Genomic DNA, 21,192 nt, shown 5'->3' with positions numbered 1-21,192 from the left:
AGATCAAGAATTTGAAGAGTCTAGACTTCGGTCGGAATCAGAGACAATCATGGCTGGTTCACTCCCTTTGAATACTCAGCCACAAAATGTTCCGGCCACTCAAGAGCAAAATGGCCCCGGCCAAACACGTGTTGCTACGATCACGTGGTGGTTGAGGATATTACGGAAGTCGCCGGGGGACCAGTATTGAGGCCGAATCCGGCCACTTCATTGGAACTCCAACAACTCATGCGTGTCATGGAGACAATGGCCCAAACGATGGCCACTCAAAGTGCTCGATCAACAGAGATTTGATCGATGGTTAGGCCAGCAAAATGGCCAAAATGGAAACCAAGGGGCGCCTATTGGAGCACCAGCGGTTGGGCCAAGTGGAGGCCCAACCAAATGGTTTTGGAGTAAATCGCCCCAACTTAATCCACGCTGGGGGCAACCAAGCCCCAGTGGTTAATATTCCGCCGATGGACAACAACCCATATGCGGCGGTCAACCAATTTCAAGTGTTCCCGCTGATATAATCAATTCCGCCCACAAGCTCACCAAGCGGCTGGGGCCAATTCGCTGGGCCTCATATCAACCAATTCGGAGTTGGTGGTTGGAATAACCCCGGCGGGAATGCTAACAACCCATTGCTAGGGAATCAAGCAATCGACCGAGGTGCGGTCGAACAAATGATTCAAGATATGGTGCCCCATGCTAGGAGGATTGGTAGGCCAGTCTACCGAAGGCCATATCCGGAGCATTTTGATCAAGAGGAATTTCCGAGGGGCTTCAAGGTTCCGGATTTCGCACTATTTTCGGGAGATGGGCTCCAGTCGACCGTTGAGCACATTGGCCGATTCACGGCCCAATGCGCGGAGATTGGGCATCGCGAGGCCTTGAAACTAAGGCTATTTCCGAGTACCCTTACGGGGGCAGCTTTTTCATGGTATGTTAAGCTTCCACAAAATTCCGTCCCGAATTGGCAAGTTATGGAGCAAGTCTTCCACGAGCAATTTTATCGACCGGAGCCGGAAGTCTCAATGGCCGACTTGGCAAAGATAAGTCAGAAGCCAAGTGAGTCATCCAAGAATATTTGAGGCGGTTTAGAGAAGCAAGGGCTAGGTGTACGGTCAATATGCCGGAGCACGAGTTTGCAAAATTGGCCCAAGGAGGATTGTTGCTTGACCTCCGAAAGAAATTCGAAGGAATTGAGTTCCGCGACATTTATGATCTCTTACTTCGAGTGGATCGATACGAAGCCCTTCTAAAGGAGGAGCAACAAAAGGCGGCGGCACCCTACCGACATTTTATAGGATTCAACCAAACCTTCGAGTCTAGGACCACGGCGGTCCATCTGTAGAACATTGGAGATATAGACTCAAGAAAGAGGTGATGAAGTTTACTTAGAGGAGGAAGAACAGATCGGTAGGTAAACTTGGCCGAGATTGTGGCCAAAGGGCCATATGTGTGCAAGGCTTTGTCTAAAGCCTCTAAGGATCAAAGGCCGACCACGGCCCAAATGTTCAAGTTTAGTGGAACCTCCCAAAAGGCGGTCGTGACTAAGTCCTACACATTTGATATTTCTAAAGTCGAACAAATTTTCGACCAACTTTTGAAAGAAAAGATCATAAAATTATCTAATGATCATGATATTCCGTCGGCTAACGAACTTAGAAATAAAACTTATTGCAAGTTTCACAATGTGTGGTCTCATACGACTAACAATTGTTTGGTTTTTCGGAATGCCGTGCAGGATCTCATCGATCGGAAGATCTTGAAGTTTCCGAAGAAAGCTACAATGGGCGTCGACAGAATCCTTTCCCAAATGCTCAAGTCAACATGGTGAATGCTAACTTCCCAAGGCCAGACCAACCTAGGCCTAGGTTGGACTTGGGTGGCTCAGCAAGGGCTGCGCGAAAGAAGGGCAAGGGAAATTCCGGCGGATCCTAAGGTATGTAGTTGATGCCAATGTGAGGTGACTCTCGAAGTGGTTTCGCCAAAGCCCAAGGGGCCAACCAAGGAACCCATCAAGGGGCTGATTAAGGAGCAAACCAAGGATCAAGTCCAAGTGGGCAGATCTAGGAGTTTTGAAAAGAAGATGATAACAAGTCCGGCCGAGAATTACGGCCCACATAGCCTGTTAAGGGGTGAAATGGAAATAAGGTCGAACAAATGGCCATTGCATGAGTACCAAGATAGGTATGAGAGGCCGAGATATCAGCCGAAGAGGAGAAATCAACATGCCCCTTTAAGATATGAAGACATTGATTCGCCCGATTCAAGCCAAACCGAAGCATGTGGTTTCGGTGGGAGAAGGCAAAAGCCGAGATGTGGCATATGTATCAAGACCCGCCCGCAGACGGTGGGTGTCCCAACTTTCAAGGTGCCAAACACAAAGGTGGACCAATGGTATAGAAGCGAGGGGCCCAAAACTCTACTTTGTACCTTTGAGCAAGACTCAAACAAGAAGGGCTTAAAGGCAATATGCCACTACTTGCAAGCGAAATTAGATTGGGCGGATAAAAGGCAAGCTCAACTTGACCGATTGGTGAGCCGCGAAAAACCATTGGAGGAGTTAGGTTGGCCAAGGCCGATGCCGTCGCTTCTTTGGAGGCACCGCGGCCGAGGAGATGAAAATACGTCGAGAATGGGTGAATGGCCGAGTTGTAGTAACGGCCGGAAGAGCCAATCTCGGAATTGGAGGCCCATTTGACTGGGGCTTTGAGGCAAATAACTCTAAAGTAGAAGCTAGTGAACCGACTAAGAGGAGAGGAGATAAACCTCTCAAGGTTCAAAAGGCAAGGGAGGCTCCACCAAAAGCCAAGCCTCTGGTCGCCAAGGCCCCGGCCATGACCAAAGTGGCTCAACCCACCAAGGTTGAGAGTAAAGAAGAAAATGACCAAAACATGGTTCAAGAAGTTAGGATGTGCCCCATAAAATAGTAAGCGAGCCTAGGGCGGAAGAAGACCAAGTTATGGTCGACGCTGAAATTAATGTGGTAGAAGAAGAGGCCGAGCACACGGCCGAGGAAGAAGCTAAGGAGCCATTGGAAAATCTCGAAGGTTCGGCGGCCGAAGACGAAGAGATATATGGGGAAGATGAGGAGTATGCGGACGACGAATACTTAGAGGATCTGTCGGAGGAAGCTATAGAACACTTAGAGAAAGAACGGAATGAAGAGATGGCCAAGTTTGAGAATGAGCTAAAAGTGGGCAAGGTCAAAGTAAAGTTTGGAGACTTTGACGAGATAAATGCCATGGTTGTTACACTCCCATTATTTTTCGAAGCTACGGGGATCAACCTAATTTTATGGACGGAGATGTGTTCGATGAGGTTGAGTCCATGGTCCAAATGGAAGGGGCCAAAGAAATTGGGATGGCCCAAGAAACTCCAAAGGAAGGGAATGCCCAACCTTGCATCATGGTGCCCGAAAAGGAGGAAAAAGTGCCCGAGAAGGTGTGCTATGACATGCCCACCAAGAAAATGTCCTCCCACCTTAAGCCCTTGTATGTGGGAGCTCATTTCGATGGAGTTCCGGTGAGTAAAGTCCTTGTGGATATGGGGCTCACGGTCAACATCCTACCAGCCTCAATCATGAGGAAATTAAAGAAAGGGTCGATGAGTTAATCCCGACCGAGACAATAGTCAGTGGGTTCGTGGGAGACACCACGACTCAAAGGGGATTCTCCCACTCCAAGTTAGAGTGGGGCAAAAGTTAGAATGACTGCCTTCTTTGTAGTGGAGACAACGGCCCATTTCAATGCTTTGTTGGGCCGAGATTGGATCCATGGAAGCATGTGCGTGCCCTCTTCACTTCATCAATTTTTACAATTTTGGCACGAGGATGGAAGTGTAGAGATTGTTCAGGCCGATGTACGGCCCTTCATGGCCTCCGCCAATGCGGTAGAGGCAAAGTTTTATGAAGATTGACATTGGGCCCCTTTATTTTACTGGTCAGATAAGAACGGCCGACCTCACGGAGTCTCGGCCCAAAGTTGATAGACTTGGGGGCACATGATGCCCAAGCGGATGGAGAGCGTCCCACTATAGCTGATTTTTTCTCCCTCAATGAGTGATACAAACATCGAGGAAGAGAAGAAGGCTGCGGTGGAAGACACTTTGAGACGGCTATATGGTTTTTGGGCAAAGAGCGGCCGAGCATGGGTTCGTCCGATCTACATAAGTGGTCTAATGGAGCCAGAACTTCGGGCCAAAATGGAAGAGCTTTTGAGAGAGTTCAAGGATTGCTTCGCTTGGGATTACACCGAGATGCCCGGATTGAGTCGTGACTTAGTCGAGCATCGCTTACCAATGGTGGAAGATTTCAAGCCCTTCAAGCAGCCGCCCGAGGATGTCGCCTGAAGTAGAATTACAGGTTAAGGAAGAAATTGTAAGGCTTGTAAAAGCCAAATTTATTAGGCCAGCTAGATATGTAGAATGGCTTTCAAATATTGTACCTGTAAAGCAAAAAAACGGGAGCAATAAGAATATGTGTTGATTTTCGCAATCCCATGCCCATGGCCGACCTCTTAGTCGATGGGGCGGCCAAGCATGAAATTTTATCATTCATGGATGGGCACCCGGCTATAACCAAATTTTTATAGCCGAGGAGGATGTCCACAAGACACCCTTCAGGTGCCCCGGATCCATTGGAACTTTTGAGTATGTGGTGATGCCCTTCGGCCTGAAAAATGCCGGGGCCACATATCAGCGGGCAATGAACGCTATTTTCCATGACATGATCAGTCGAAATTTAGAAGTTTACATCGACGATGTTGTTATAAAATCGAGTCTAGACTAGGCCACTTGGATGACCTCCGGTCGGCCTTTGAAAGAATGCGGCGGCATCAATTGAAAATGAACCCAAAAAAGTGTGCTTTTGGGGTATCCGCCGGAAATTTCTTAGGATTCTTGGTGCACCAAAGGGGGATTGAGATTGATAAAAATAAGGCGAAGGCTATCATTGATGCGCCTCCCTCCAAAAAACAAGAAAGGAGTGCAAAGTTTATTGGGCCAAATTAACTTCCTTCGAAGGTTTATAGCCAACTCACGCAGGGAAAGTTGAGCCTTTCTCATCTTTGCTAAAACTCAAAGATGAAGAGAAATTTCGGTGGGAAGAGATTCACCAAAGGGCATTTGACGCCATTAAAGAATATTTGGCCAAGCCTCCGGTGCTCATTCCACCAAAGCGTGGCCGACCCTTGAAACTATATATTTCGGCCGCGGAAAACTCCATCGGAAGTTTACTAGCCCAAGACAATGATGAGAAGAAAGAGCAAGCGGTATACTACCTCAGCCGAATTCTAACGGCCACCGAGGAAAATATTCTCCGGTGGAGAAACTTTGCTTGGCCCTGTATTTTATCACGACCAAGTTAAGGCATTACATGTTGCCCTCCGTGGTGCATATAATCGCCAAGACTGATTTGATAAAATATATGCTCACTCGCCCAATCATTAGAGGGCGAAGGAAAATGGACAATGGCATTGGCGGAATTCACTTTCCGATATGTGCCCACAGAGTTAAGGGGCAAGCTTTGGCCGATTTCTTGTGCGCCCACCCTTGTGTTGAAATGGAGGAGATGGATTTCCTCGAGGTGGGCACATTGAGTTTATTTCCATGGCGCCTTTATTTTGACGGGTCTCGAACATTTAACATGGGCGGGGCAGGTGTCATCATTGAAACGCCCAAAGGATTCCGAACTCGTTATTCTTTTCAATTGGATTTTAATTGTACCAACAATCAGGCCGAATACGAGGCCCTGATCATAGGGTTGGAAATTTTGAAAGAGCTTGGGGTAAAAAGTGTGGCGGTCATGGGAGACTCAATGTTGGTCTTAAAACAATTGTCCGGCGACTACAAGGTAGACTAGCCAAGCTTTGCTTGGATATCATGCGTTGGCCAGCCAATTGATGGAAGGATTTCGATGATGTGAGACTCGCCCACTTACCGAGAGAATATAACACTCAGGCCAACGCCATGGCCCAATTAGCATCCGAAGTGGAAATCTCGAGGCTCTCGAGAGCTTTTTAAAGTTGAGAAGCGATCTCTCCCCTCCGTCTTTGAAAGAGGGGTACCAGCAGAAGTTATGGTGTTAACCATAGCACCAGGAGGATTGGAGGCACGACATCGTGCAGTATTTGAAAAATCCAAATGGGTCATATAGCCAACAAATTCGGCGAAGGGCCCAATATTATGTGATAAGGGATGAAGTCTTGTTCCGCATAGGTTCCGATGACTTGCTCATGAAATGTTTGGGCAAAAAGAAACAACTCGTAGCAATGACCGAGGTCCACGAGGGGATATGCGGTGCCCATCAAGCTGGCATCAAGATGCGGTGGCTTTTAAGGAGGCACGGGTATTATTGGCCGACCATCCTCAAAGATTGCATTGAATATGCTAATGGTTGCAAAGATTGTCAAAGACATGAGCCGATCCAACATGTTCCGGCCGGACCAATGAATCCGATTGTCAAGGCTTGGCCTTTCAAAGGCTGGGCGATGGATGTGATTGGCCAAATCCACCTAAAGTCAACTAAAGGCCATAAGTATATATTAGTAGCCACCGATTTTTTCACAAAGTGGGTTGAGGCCGTCCCACTCAAGCAAGTTACTCAAGTTGAGGTGATAGAATTCATTGAGAAGAATATCATCCATCGATTTGGCTTGCCCGAGTCCATCATGACTGACCGAGGAACGGCGTTCATGGGCGAGGCTGTTCAAGCCGCCACAAGAAATTAGGGAATTAGGATGGTTCAATCCACCCCATACAATCCCCAATCAAATGGCCAAGCGGAGGCTAGTAATAAGGTGATAAAAGGGATTTTGGAAAAGTGATTGATAAAAATCCCAAGGAATGACACTCTTCTTTCCAACTCTCTATGGGCGTATAGAACCTCGAAAAGGTCTGCCACGCAAACAAAGCCATGCGCCCTCACCTATGCCCATGACGCCGTCCTTGCCACTTGAGATTTCAGCTTAAGTCCTTAAGAGTGGTTAGCCATGCCGAATGGAGTGAGGACGAATACGGGCAAGCTTATGGCACAAGAGTTAGATGACCTTGACGAGGACACGCTAGATAGATTGAAGGCCCAAAAAGAGGCCGTGGCTTGAGCATACGATAAGAAGACCAAGGCCAAGAGTTTTGGGGTTTAAGATTTAGTATGGAAGACCATTCTTCCGGTGGGATCAAAGGATCCAAAATTTGGCAAGTGGTCTCCAACTTGGGAAGGCCCATTTCTCGTCCAACAAGTGTTAGGAAAGGGGGCGTACAAGTTAAGTGACCAAACTGGTCGGGTCCATGATGCGCCGATCAATGGTCGATTTTTGAAAAAATATTACCCAACGGTTTGGGAAATGGCGGAGAGATAACCTGCCACGAAGAAATATATCACAATAAAATAATGATCTTTATTGGAAGAATGGGCATCATAAAAGAATTTCTTCCAAAAGATATCACATATATATATAGGTGGGCAAAAGTCTACAACAAAATGGGGCCAAGTAATGGCCTAGATATCCACCAAAGGTTCAAGAAATAATAACTAAGCTAGTTCTACCACATATGGTGACCAAAGAAAAGGAAACTAGCTAAGTACAAAATGGGCCAACCAATGGCCAAGTATGAACCTAAGCATCGGGGAAAAGGGTGCGGAGGGCAGCCCTAAAGCTCTCCATCGCGGTATCTCCGGCGGACAAGGTAGACTGAATCATCAACTTCCTCTCGATATGCTCCCGCCGCCCTTTGCATCACCTCCGTAGAAGTTGAGCCTCGAGAGGCCTATTGCTCGGACAATCTCGGAGACTTTGGCAACAATGCCAGCCTTCCTTTCTTGAAGTGCCTCACCATGCTCATCAATATCCGCAGCCTCTGTTGCATTTGGCGGGCGATCTCGATCTCCCTCCTCATGGTGGCACTACATGAGGTAATCCGCTGCTCCAAGTCTTGGCCTATCCTTTGCTCCTCTAGAAAAGGACGGCGGCGGAAGCGAATCTCTCACTGACCAAAGAGATGAGTCATCATAGCCCGTGGCGTGGATCGGGAAAAAGCGGGAACTCGCCAAAGTCTCAATGGCGGCCTTGAGCTTGCTTTTCTCATCTTTGTCCTCCAAGGACATGAGGTCTCCATCTCTGTATGACCGAAGTATGGCCTCACCCAACTGAATACAGTAGGGCCCCTGGTCGATGTGGAAGAAGTGGCAAGGCAGTGGAAGCCTCCAGCGGAGGATATAGATGCATCCCACCGATCTAGAAGTCGGAAATATCACCAGATGGCTGCAAGAAAAATGGGCATTATATTTCAAGAAAGGGAAATAAATTGCATATGTGCATATATATGTATTTCTTGTTTCATACCTGATCAGGGGATGGTAGATGGGGCCTCTTTTGTTGCTGGATCCGAGGTTTGAGGGGGGTTCCAGTCGGCCAACCTTTAAATGGCTTGGTGCTCTCCCAAACGGATGCCCATGTGAAGTTTGAAAAATAAGTTGGGCCACTTCTTGGTTGCATCACCCACACTTTGGCCACCTCCTCCGGATAGGCAGAGAAAAATGGGCCAAGAATATATTGGGCGGAGTTGGGAAAGGCATTGAGAAAATAAGCAAATACTTGCTTGCCCAAGTCTTTTTCCATGGCCACCTTCATATCTTCAAAAAATTGGCCACTATCACTTGGAATGGATTCCATCCTACAAACATGGTGTAAAATCGAATCAAAGAAAAATATAGTGAAGCAAACAAGATTCGAATCAAGAACACGAAGAACATCATGGCACTATTCACATATTCAAAGTTTCAAGTCTAAACTTTTGAAGGCTATAGATGCATCAAAATCATACCAAAATCAACCAAGAATTAGTATAACGTACCTAGAAACTTGCAAATTCAAGTTTGATGTTGATTCGGGTGGATTTGGTGTGTGAAATGATGAATGTGAAGATGAAGAGGATATGGGTTTTGAGAAACCCTTCTAAAAGCCTATAGCTATGGTAGAAATGTGCTTATGTGAAAATGAAAGAGATCTCATATTTGTAATATCTAGGGTTTTTAATCTGATAGGAAGTTCAAAAGTCCCTCCAATTTAATTGGTGTCTTCCTAAATTCCTACCCTATTCAAAATTTAATAATGCAAGGGCTTAAAGAGAAAATTCAAATTTCAGAAATTAAGTTTTAGTTTCAATTTGCTTACTCTACACCAATTCCAAGCTAAACAAATCGGGGGCAATGTTTGGTGGTAGAAACTCACCTAATCCGGCACTGATATTGGATGGGCACGAGGAGAATACGGTCGGTCAACAAACTTCTAAGATCGCACCGGTTTTGTTCGAAAAGGCCGAGACCGAGGTTGGCTGGCGTTTTTCACCAGCATGACCTTAAAAGTTGGGTATACAAGATGCGGCCGACAGCTCAATGGAGTTGAAAGTAGCGGCCGGGCGTGATGAATATGCGGCCGGGTGTGATGAATAGGCACCTGGGCACGATTTGGTGTGACCGGAGAAGAAGAATTCCGGCCGGGCTAGTGCATATGGATTGTTCGCGTCGGGCACCCGCCAGATTGGAGGAGTTCGAGTCGCGCGGGATTGGAAGACCCGCCGGTTCTCGCTGGAATCTAGTGCGCCGAGATTCGCTTCTAATTGAGGTCCTAATAGTTAAGCACAATTTAGTGCGGTCGGGCACAAAGGGATGAATGCGGCCGCCAACTTATTGACCTAATATATATATATATATATTAATATTGTATATCACAATGGATGGCTTCACTTTATGAGCCCATCCGCATGGGCCAGGCATTTCAACCAAGTTGTCTTGATTCATTCACCCATATATGCATATATTGGTATATATATGTATATAATTATTTGTATGCATATACAAATATATGTAAACCAAGGAAACTGTTGGGCACGACTAGCTTTCAAAATTGAAGCCCTTCCCATCCTATTCTAGATTTTTGGAGGATAATGTGCACGACTGAGGCCTCACAAGGAAAGAAATCAAGGGAGTTTTTATAGTAACTCCGAGTGTTCCAAAACAAGGAAGAATCAAGCATGTCAGAATATCAACGCAATCCCACGGATTTAGGAGGGCTTCGAAAGGAAAGATTTTAAAGAAGAGTTGACATTTGGCCATTCAATGGCTAGCCCATGGGCTGACGAGTGCCCTATATAAACCTTGCTCCATGAAGACATCAGACACACAACATCAGACAAACAAACCTATCTTTCGTCTCGCACTTTCTTTTCCTAGACTTAGGATTTTATTTTTCAAGCACCTAGTGTAGTGAGTTCTTCGTTTTGCTAGTGTAAGTTTATATTTTCCTTGTCGTTTAAATTCTTGTTTCAGTTTATATTTCTTGTCGTTTCAATTCAAGTTTATTTCAATTTTACATTTAATTGTTATCGACTTGGATTAAATTTAATTTCAAGTTTATTTCCTTTTCGCTCTTATTGTTCTTATTGCTTTTATTTCGCTTCTCGCTTATTTATCGCTTGATTTATTTTATTGCATTTTAATTCTTGTCTTTACGTTTATATGCATATTTAGTTTAATTGCATTATTTTTACATAAACCATAAAAATCACAAAACATCCGCATTTAAACTCTAACCATTCTCGAGCCCGAGAAAGTGAAAGAATCTAGGCCAAGAAGAGGTTCCTTGCTTGGTCGATCAATCGTTTGCTTAGAAGTTAGAAGCGCAACACATCCATCTATTCTCATTCCATCAAGCCCATTCCTTCTGTGGTGGCACCGCCCGATCCAAAAGAAGAAGGACCAAAAGTTCCTTTTATTGACCTAATATATATATATTAATATTGTATATCACAATGGATGGCTTCACTTTATGAGCCCGACCACTTATATAAACCCCAGTGAACTAATCAATGAAGTACATCACCCCTATAAACACCAAAAGTGTCTTTGGCTATTCTCAAAGGTAAGCCACTTCTATCACCTCTTCTTCGGTTTCACTTCTATCACATATATATCTATATATTTCTTTACTCATTATTTTTCCTTTGCTTTTCTGGCACACAATTAGGATTTGAAAACCATGCGCCTCGTTCAAAAACTCTCTCAAGTTCGTGAGTTTTTCAATCTCGGCACTATACCTTGTTAAGGTATTTATCGTTACTTTATATATGTATATATATATACGCACGTATAGGTATATATTTTCTCTGATCATATGAATATGGACCCTGACATCTTCAATATCCCACAATGCATGCTTTTATTCTAATTGCCTATATGGCCATTTGGCCTTCAGGGATGCAAGGCCATTAAGATGGCTTTTGTTTAATAATTTTCTTTCTTTCTTTTTCTTCACGCATGGCTAATTTGAATCATTGTTGTGGCTGCAAAGTTATGAAGATTTCTTTGGCCACCGTGCCATTTAATGGCCTTTTATTTTATTATTTTTTATAAACATAATTTAACATAGCATGCAAGTGACCATTGGCCCAAAAGGCTATCATTTTGGTCGTGGATTGTTTATTTGACTCAAAGATGTAGGGTCAAATCATATATAATATATATACATATATATGGGAATTTAATATTACTAACAAATAATATTTTGCAGATTACCAATCTTCCGTCTTGTTATCGCTCTTCAATGTCCCCAAGAAGCAAGAGAGTACAATAATATATTGGTTGATCTAATGAAGATGAGACCGCTTTCCAATGACTTTATGATTTTGCGCCACACGCACTCCACGCAACATGATCCTTGGTCCCTATTTTTACTACGTATGCTCACTGTTAAAGTCATGCGACCGCAAAAAAAGACATTTGTTTGCTCGAAAATACCTTTTAATTGGCAAGGTTGGGACCCACCTGCTTATGCGAGGGGTTGGCCTACCAAATGAAAATGAACAAGTGGCTTGACGATCACAAGCTTGTGTGATACGCAAAGGGAGGGAAGAGGGCATCTATGATGCAATCATGCTTTGTAAGTCCGGGCCATATGTGACCGTAATCTCGCCGCAGCTGGGTCTTTGTTTTGGCCCACTTCTACCAATACTATGAAGTGCAGATTTGGGATGATGACCCCAACTCTTTCTGACTTAGCTGCCATGGCGGGTTTTCACCATGTGGTGGTGAAGTAAGTGCTTTATCTTCATCAAAATGTGAGGTTGATTTGTTTCACCAAGAACAAAAGCTACAAAGTTTTCATAAGCTAATGCTCAAGAAACAGGCCACCTCACGATAAAGAAATACAACTTTCCTCATGATTTGGTTATGCAAGTACGTCTTCGCATGGCGCCATGCAAGTTACTTTAGAAGTTCAAACGTCCAAGCACTAGCAAAGGGCCATCCGCTGGCCCTTGGGCCAATGGTGTTGGCGATTTATATTGAGGTCTCATATGGTGTCACCCAACCCAATGAATTGCAATACTACCGGGCTGATTTGGTTGTTTCAATTGTGGCTTCAAGTATACTTTCCAGAATTACGACCAGCTCATGCTATATTTTCTCCTAACTCTTATTGGAGTAAATCTTTTATCTCTACCCCTTCCGCCTTAAAGTTGAAGATTACTTTGGAATTTTATACAATCAGAAGGCTGCCTCGCATTTAACAATTTTCTGTTTGTCTAGACCGAGAATTTCCTTCTTATCTTGGGTTGAAACTAAGTTCTTCTTTCCCACCTGCCGATAACGGCCGAGATGCTTTCCGAAGAGCCTTTGGGCTAGCATTTTATTGAGTAGAGACTTACACTCGGCCTGTCAGTGGGTACACATGCCAACTACCCATGCGGGGTTGAGGTTTATTTCCCTTCTCGCGACCGGCCGTCACAATTGGGTTTCACCCAAGCTATCCTCTTCCGATCACAGATCTTGCAATATAGGCACATCTCACGAGCTAAGTTCAAAACAAAAGTCAATGAGATAACGTGGTTTCAGAGATAGCAAGTAATGCGAAAACTTTCAATCTGCATATTCGAGATGTCAACTTTAACTCTACAACCCACTTTGATACTTGGTGGAAACACGTCACCCGTGATTGGTTTACATCAGTTGCTAACATTATTTTTGCCAAGCTTTTTCAAAATGGCCGTCAACGATTAAGGATGCTACTTCCTGCAACTCGGTGAGCGACACCGGTATGCGCTATTCACCGGTGCAAGTTTGATTTTCAACGCCCACATTATAACGATTCTCAGCAATTTTTATCTCGTAACGTATGTGGCCAAAGAAATAAGTTCGCTTCGCCAAAGATTACCAAAGAAAATACTGCTCAACAAGTTTAAATCACTCAACCATGACTGTAGTAGCGCCCCACTTCTTTGAACATGTTATTCTCAGTGAATTAATTGATTATTTGGCTTTAAATCGGAGGATTCATCTAGTCATAGTCAGGCCGCTGCTTCGCCAAGCCTAAAGTAGTCTCAAGGCCTAAATCCTTGTCATTCGTAGTATGTCCCTGCCCCTTCTCCCCTAACTTCTTTTCTTTGGCTATGCAATAACATAATAACTTTACTTGTCCTGTAGCTGGCCGAAGACTAGCATGACGTGTCTGACGAGTCAAGTAGTGATGAAGATGATGATGGAATAGCAAAAGCTCCAACAAAACGGCCCAAGAAAGATCCCGTCATTGAGGTACTCTCACCTAAAGAATTATGCTACCATTTTTATAATATTCTTGCACAGGCTAACCATCATTTTTGTAGGATCTGCCTGACCTTTCCTCACCCGGCCATTCTCAAGAATTTATAGGCTTTGAGACCGAAGACCAATTTGATTCGCCGGCCGATAATACTATCATAGCTGAGGTTAATGAGGCCGTTGCTGCGGCCTTAGCTGATGACAATCTAGGCAAACATATCTCCCCTTTCAATGTGGTTGAAATAGTTAAGGATACAACGCAGGTATACTTCTTTTCTTAATCAAATCTCCTTCCTTATCCCTTATGGATGTTCACCACTTGATTTTTTTTTCGCAGGAAATTAATGTTGGGATTTCAAAAACTGTGGCTCTATCAAAGACTCCAGTCGAAGTTGAATTTGCTCAACCTATTCAAGACACTACTGCAATTACAACACATGAAATGAGTGTTCTGCAGCCTAGAAAGGTACTTAATTTAATATATATATATATATTAATATAAAGTGAATGCTCGACTGCCACTATGTTGCTTATGTTATGCATCCTTGGCAGAAAGCACTCCTCGCAGAGGCTATATTGGAGTCACTTCAAGGCATGAGAGATTACTTACTACAGCAAAAGGGCGCCACCACTTCTTCATACAATTCTTCCTTAAATATTGCAGCCAAAGCCACTGTCCAAACCATCCTTGACAAAGACCATGCAGATTTAGCTAATGAAGCTCAACATACTCGTCTTTGCTCGTCCATTCAAAGTCTCCTTGATGCCCATTTTTTTTCAACTGAGGAGGAACCCACAATCAAAGGTTTCATGAAGTAATTGGCCGAGAACATCCAGGGCTTACAATCAAGCCGTGATGGAGTACAATGATGGCCAAGCCTTGACCAAAAGATTCAATCAACTAGCCATATTCTGCAAGCCCATCTTCATATATGCCACGAGGGAAAAGAAGAACTGGACAAACTTGAGGAGGAGCAGAAAAAGATTGAGGCCAGAAAATCAACCATCCTTGCCAAGATTGACAATGCGGTCCAAGACTCTCGGCCACATCAGGTCAAACTAGAAAAGTTTATGCAACAACAGGACGATTTCCAAGAGAAAGAAGACGACTACAAGACCTTAATGAGTACAAGGGCCGAATTATGGGTTAACTTCAAAACCATCATCCAAAAGCATCTTTAAAACCTGTAATGGTCCTTTTGTGATCGTTTTGTACTTTTATAGCTAGGCTGCATTTGAACCTCAAACCATTTCTCTTTTATTTAGTTGATGAACCTTTGATTTCCATCAATAAATTTCAGCCTTTACCTGTGGCTTTGGATATGACTAAATTTCTTGTTTTTGAAGAAAATAGTATCAGCCTTCATCCAACATTTTGCATCTAAGCTTAGGCCGTAATCGCAACTTAACACATTTGCATGTATTTTCTTCACAAAAATGATTTGCGGCTAAAACAATAAACTTTAGTTCGGCCGTTCTTGTATTAAAGAAACCCTTGACGGCCGACACTATTCGGCCACTTTTGTCTGTGAACTTTTGTAGTGCCCAAATCACTAACAAGTTCTTTTTCATATATATATATATATATTTATGGCCATAATATTAACATGACCTTTATTGGGAACGTTGTCGGCCTACTTATTTGGGTAGCGGCCGTTGAAAATAATATTTTTATGGAGACCAAGGGGGTGGCCATCCATGTTTAATTCCACGTTGTGAGCCCTTCTTATTTTCTGTATGGATTTCACGATTGCGCAAGCTGTAAATTGGTGTGCAAGTCACCTTGATATCACTATAACCATTTTTTCCTTTTATGCTGGCCGAATTTCCTTGCCCCAAATTACGCTGATTGGGTGAACTTGGCCTTCTGTTGGGGTTTGATAAAGTCGACCATTTCTAATTGTGGTCTAATCACATCTGATTGGTCCCCTACAACCATGTCTATTATAACTGCTTCAGGTTGGGTCTTATTCGTACATTTCTCTTTTTGATCCTGTCGATCATTAATTTCAAGAATGGATGTATCAAGTTGGGCCATATTTTGGTGTTCAACCTCGACCGCTTGTTGGACCGCATTCTCTTGGGTGGATCTTTCTTCCTCAACCAACGTGAGAGTTTCAATAGGAAAGTCAATTTGAGTTTTCAACTCTAAGGCCAACTCGTCTACTTTTCTCTCATTCACATATTCTTGACTGACTTCATTTTCCTCTGGGGAAGTTGGTGAAACAGTGGCCGGACTGCAACCATACCAATACTTTCCCCTTTTTCAACCAATGTGAGGTTTTCAAAAGGTAAATGGGTCGGAGCACTGAATTCCAAGGCCAATTCATCCACATCCTTTTCCTTTATATATTGTCGGTCAACCTCATTTTCCTCCACATAGGTAGGTAGAATGAGTGACCGTAATTGTAGTCACTTGATGGTTTTCTTGCTGTGGCTGAGATTTAAGATTGTGACTAAGAGCTTGCTCTTCTACTACAAGTCGCGAGGTGACTTCACGCAAACCTTGGAACAAAAGTTCGTTGGAAGCATGAAACTCATCCATCATATCTTTCACTTCGGATATTTCCTTTATGAAATTTTTATGTTCTTTGTCCATACGGTCAACATATGGCCTTTCACCTATGTTAATATTATTTTGGTCGTTACAGCCAAAAATCTGATTAGCTTGGTGGAGGCCGTAACAAACGATTATAAATATTGACCGAATTATTTTGTCCTCCGGCCACTTGATTGTACTGGCCATTATAACCATGTTGGCCATTCGCATAATTTTGGTATATTATATTATTTTGGCCATGATTATTGTTTCCGCCATGTTGGCCATTGAATTGGCTACCGAACCATATTGATATGTAGAATCGTATACCGCTATAGGCACCTTGATTGGTTTGGCCGCCAAAGCCATTTTGATCATTCGAACCATTTTGGTTCATAACATCATATTCTCCAATATAGTTGTGCCCACTATACTGTCACCAAATCCTCCAACATAGTTGTGCCCTCATATTGGCCGCCAACCGACTACTTGAGCCATATTGGTTGTTAGTGCCCGCTTGATGGGTAAAACTATATTGCCCATAGTATTGGCTGATGGATTGGCTATTCGCCATAAGAATAATAGTCGTTATAGTTCATCGGTGATAGGAATGTTGCCATTCTTTTGGTCGCTCATAGAGTGTGTCCCACCGGCGTACAAATTATGTTACTTTCTTTTCGGCCGGGCGGCGACTGAAGGAACTTTTGGTCCTTCTTCTTTTGATGCGGGCGTGCCACCAAGCCCGAAATTGGGCTTGAATGGAATGAGAATAGATGGATGTGTTGCGCTTCTAACTTCTGAGCAAACGATTGATCGACCAAGCAAGGAACCTCTTCTTGGCCTAGATTCTTTCACTTTCTCGGGCTCGAGAATGGTTAGGTTTCGTAAATGCGGATGTTTTTGTGATTTTTATGGTTTATGTAAAAATAATGCAATTAAACTAAATATGCATATAAACGTAAAGACAAGAATTGAAATGCAATAAAATAAATCAAAGCGATAAATAAGGCGAGAACGAAATAAAAGCAATAAGAACAATAAGAACGAAAAGGAAATAAACTTGAAATTAAATTTAATCGAAGTGCGATAACAATTAAATGTAAAGGAATTGAAATAAACTTGAATTGAAACGACAAGAAATATAAACTGAAACAAGAATTTAAACGACAAGGAAAATATAAACTTACACTAGCAAAACGAAGAACTCACTACACTAGGTGCTTGAAAAATAAAATCCTAAGTCTAGGAAAAGAAAAGTGCGAGACGAAAGATAGGTTTGTTTGTCTGATGTTGTGTGTCTGATGTCTTCATGGAGCAAGGTTTATATAGGGCACTCGTCAGCCCATGGGCTAGCCATTGAATGGCCAAATGTCAACTCTTCTTTAAAATCTTTCCTTTCGAAGCCCTCCTAAATCCGTGAGATTGCGTTGATATTCTGACAGGCTTGATTCTTCCTTGTTTTGGAACACTCGGAGTTACTATAAAAACTCCCTTGATTTCTTTCCTTGTGAGGCCCTCCGTCACGTGCACATTATCCTCCGAAAATCTAGAATAGGATGGGAAGGGCTTCAATTTTGAAAGCTAGTCGTGCCCAACAGTTTCCTTGAGTTTACATATATTTGTATATGCATACAAATAATTATATACATATATATATACCAATATATGCATATATGGGTGAATGAATCAAGACAACTTGGTTGAAATGCCTGGCCCATGCGGATGGGCTCATAAAGTGAAGCCATCCATTGTGATATACAATATTAATATATATATATTAGGTCAATAAGTTGGCGGCCGCATTCATCCCTTTTATGCCCAGCCGCATATTCATCCGGCCGCACTAAATTGTGCCCAACTACATTTGGACCTCAATTAGAACGAATCTCGGCCGCACTAGATTCCAATTAGAACCCGCCACATCTTCCCTCCTGCGGGCTACGAACTCCTCCAATCCTGGCCATGCCCAACAGAACAATCCATATGCACTAGCCCAGCCGCAATTCTTCTTCTCCGGTCACACACTAAATCGTGCCCAGCTGCCTATTCATCACACCCGGCCACATATTCATCACGCCCGGCCGCTATTTCCAACTCCATTCGAGCTGTCCGGCCGCATCTTGTATGCCCAACTTTTTCAGGTCATGCCCAGCGAAAAAACCTTGGCCGCAACCTCAGTCTCCAGCCCCTTTTCGAACAAAACCCAGCTGCGATCTTAGAGAGCTGTTCAGCCCGACCGTATTCTCCTCGTGCCCATCCAATATCCCGTGCCCGGATTAGGTGGGTTTCTACCACCCCCAAACACGTGCCCAAAGCCTGCGTAATGAAAATGTGATCAGAATTAAAATGATGTACAAAATTATTAATTAATGTCATACAATTAACTGAATAACTAATGTCATACGCTACAACAATCAATCAATCCAAATATCTTCACACCCACCTCTAATATTTTCATTCCCAAACTCACCCACTAGGTCATCAAATTTGTCAACATTTGGTATCCCTCTAGTAAATGGCTCACACTCAATTCTAATATCACCTAGCACATCATCACCACTAGCATCATTATATTCTCTATTAGGCATTGATAACACTACCGACCAACCAAGATGCATTGAGTTGTCAACATAAAATTCTTGTTTGACTTGAGAAGCCATAACAAATTGGTCATTCTTATGTCTAATTTTACTCAGATCTACAAGGGTAAATCCAAGTTCGTCGACTAAAAGGCTCGAAGTGTTATCTATGCCATCACACCTCAAGACTGGGATTCTAAACTTTTGGTAGTCAAGGTCCCAAATTTCTTAAATAACACCATAAAAACCCATATTGGAGACAACAAGGTTTTTATCTTTGGCACTAGCAACTTGCATAGTATGCGCTAGTAAATAAACTCCACTATTTTGGATAGTTCGCACATCATCTTGTGCCTTGGTGTTAAATTTAACACCATTAATAAGATAGCTCCTATATATGATGGCACTGCCATGCCTGGACCAGCTGCTAGCCACCTCAAATTTTCTGATACGCCATTATGCTCTTGCCCATTAAGTCCGGAATGAAAGTGCTATTGTGCTTATCTTGCAGCCACTTTGTTTTCTTTCTAAATTTTGGATAAGTGGTTTTGATGTGAATCATAGGTTCCCTACATTGACACGAAAAAATCAAGCATTATGGTCACTTGTATATAAGATAAACAAAAGTCATATGCACTCGATATAAGGTAGGACTTCCTCTGTATTCTCCAAGACATATAGATGTGCCTGGTTCAACAAGTCACGATCAACTAAGCTTACTGTGCAACCTGATAATGGCTTTGAAACTCCCATCTTCTGGCTTGAAGGCACTCTAACTATACTAACATCAGATAAATGCTCGGTGCAAAACTCTACTGCTTCTTCAACTATATACCGCTCAACAATGCAACCTTCCGGACGAGTACGGTTCTGAACATACCCTTTTTGCACTTTCATATACCTTTCAAACGGATACATCCATCTAAAGTATATGGGCACACATAGATGAACTTCTCTGACAAGATGTACCACTAGATGAACCAGGATATCAAAGAATGAAGGGGGAAAGTACTTCTTAAGCAAACACAAAGTAACTACTACATCTTCTTCCAACTTATCTAGCTTGGAAACATCTACCGTCTTTGCACATATAGCATTGAAGAAGAAGCATAATCAAGTTATTACATATCTTGCAGGCTTCTCCAAAATAGAACGAATTGCCATAAGAAGCAATTGTTGCATCGAGGTATGACAATCATGAGATTCAAGTCCAAGAAGTCTTGAATCTTTTAAAGATACAAGATTTTTTATATTTGAACAATAACCTTCAGGGACCTTCATACCATAGAAAGAATTGCAAACCACTCTCTTCTCGCTCTTGAAAATTCCAATGCCCTGGAGGCAATTGAGTACATCTTTCTCCAAACTTGGTTTGCAAATCAGTTTTGACCCTCTTGTTCAATAAATCTAACCGAGCAACAATCTCATCTTTATTTTTTCCAGGGATCTCCAGCAATGTACCAACGATACTATCGCAAACATTCTTCTCAATATGCATAACATCTAGGACATGCCTCACAGGAAGGTATTTCCAATACTTGAGATCAAAGAATTTTGATTTCTTCTTCCAACAAACTCTATCACCATAATTCTCACCAACACTTCCCTCATTTTTCGAGCCCCATATGTAATTAATATCTTCAACCATGTGCAGCACTTCTTCTCCGTTTAATGGCTCAAGAGGTGTGCCATATTCAGTTTCTATTAAAAGCTCGCATTGCCTGTCTCCGATATGGATAATTGATTGGTAACCATTTTCTATGCCTAATGTAACAAATTTTGTGGCCACTTTTCAACCTGTGACTAAGTGTATCATCGCATATATTGACAAGCTCTATATTCTTTACTTGCACAACAAACAGATAAGTTCCCATACAGGCGGAAAATCATTAATCATCACAATAATACACCTCTGAGTGTAAAGTATTCTCCTATATGTGCATCATACACTCCTCTAATCTCATCCTACAGAGATTTTAAATCATCAATCAAAGGCTCTAAGTAGACGTCTATATCATTTCCATGATGTTTAAGACTGGGGAAATTAATAAGGTCAACATCATGAACTTCCGTTTCATGCATAGCCATGGTGGGAGATTATATGTAACTAAGATAACTCACCAACAACTGTATCTGCTACTTAAAGAACTGTGGGGATTGAATCCATCGATGAGAGAGCCAATCTCAAGTTTCTCGGCTCTTTACCAAACTCAAAGCCATTTATCATCAACAAGTTTCAAGACGGGAATCACTGATGAGACATCGACCATCAATCGATTTTCTAGTAGCATGCCAAGTCAAACTCTTAGCTATCTTATGTGATTGAAACATCCTTTTAAACCTTGGAATTGGAGGTACCCACTACCTTCGTTGGGACACCCTCTTTCAAGATTGAATCTTTGCCTTCCTTCCACCTTGAGACACCATAAGTAGGACAATTAGTTGAATTTTCATAATTCTTCCTATACAAGATGTAGTTATTGGGACATGCG

At 42.8% G+C, this 21,192-nt stretch overlaps 2 pseudogenes; one reads left to right on the top strand and one right to left on the bottom strand.

The window, feature by feature from the left end:
* The first annotated feature begins 680 nt into the window (after positions 1 to 680).
* On the top strand, positions 681 to 1,929 carry LOC148915018 (uncharacterized; annotated as a pseudogene).
* A 13,493-nt stretch (positions 1,930 to 15,422) lies between these two features.
* Positions 15,423 to 20,198, bottom strand: LOC148915017 (uncharacterized; annotated as a pseudogene).
* Positions 20,199 to 21,192: the final 994 nt, after the last annotated feature.

This window comes from Prunus mume, linkage group LG8 (genome assembly GCF_029339155.1).
Source record: "Prunus mume cultivar Tortuosa linkage group LG8, ASM2933915v1, whole genome shotgun sequence".
NCBI classification, from domain to species: Eukaryota; Viridiplantae; Streptophyta; class Magnoliopsida; order Rosales; family Rosaceae; genus Prunus; species Prunus mume.
Note: the sequence above shows the minus strand (reverse complement) of the source record. Positions and strands in the feature narration are given on the sequence as shown.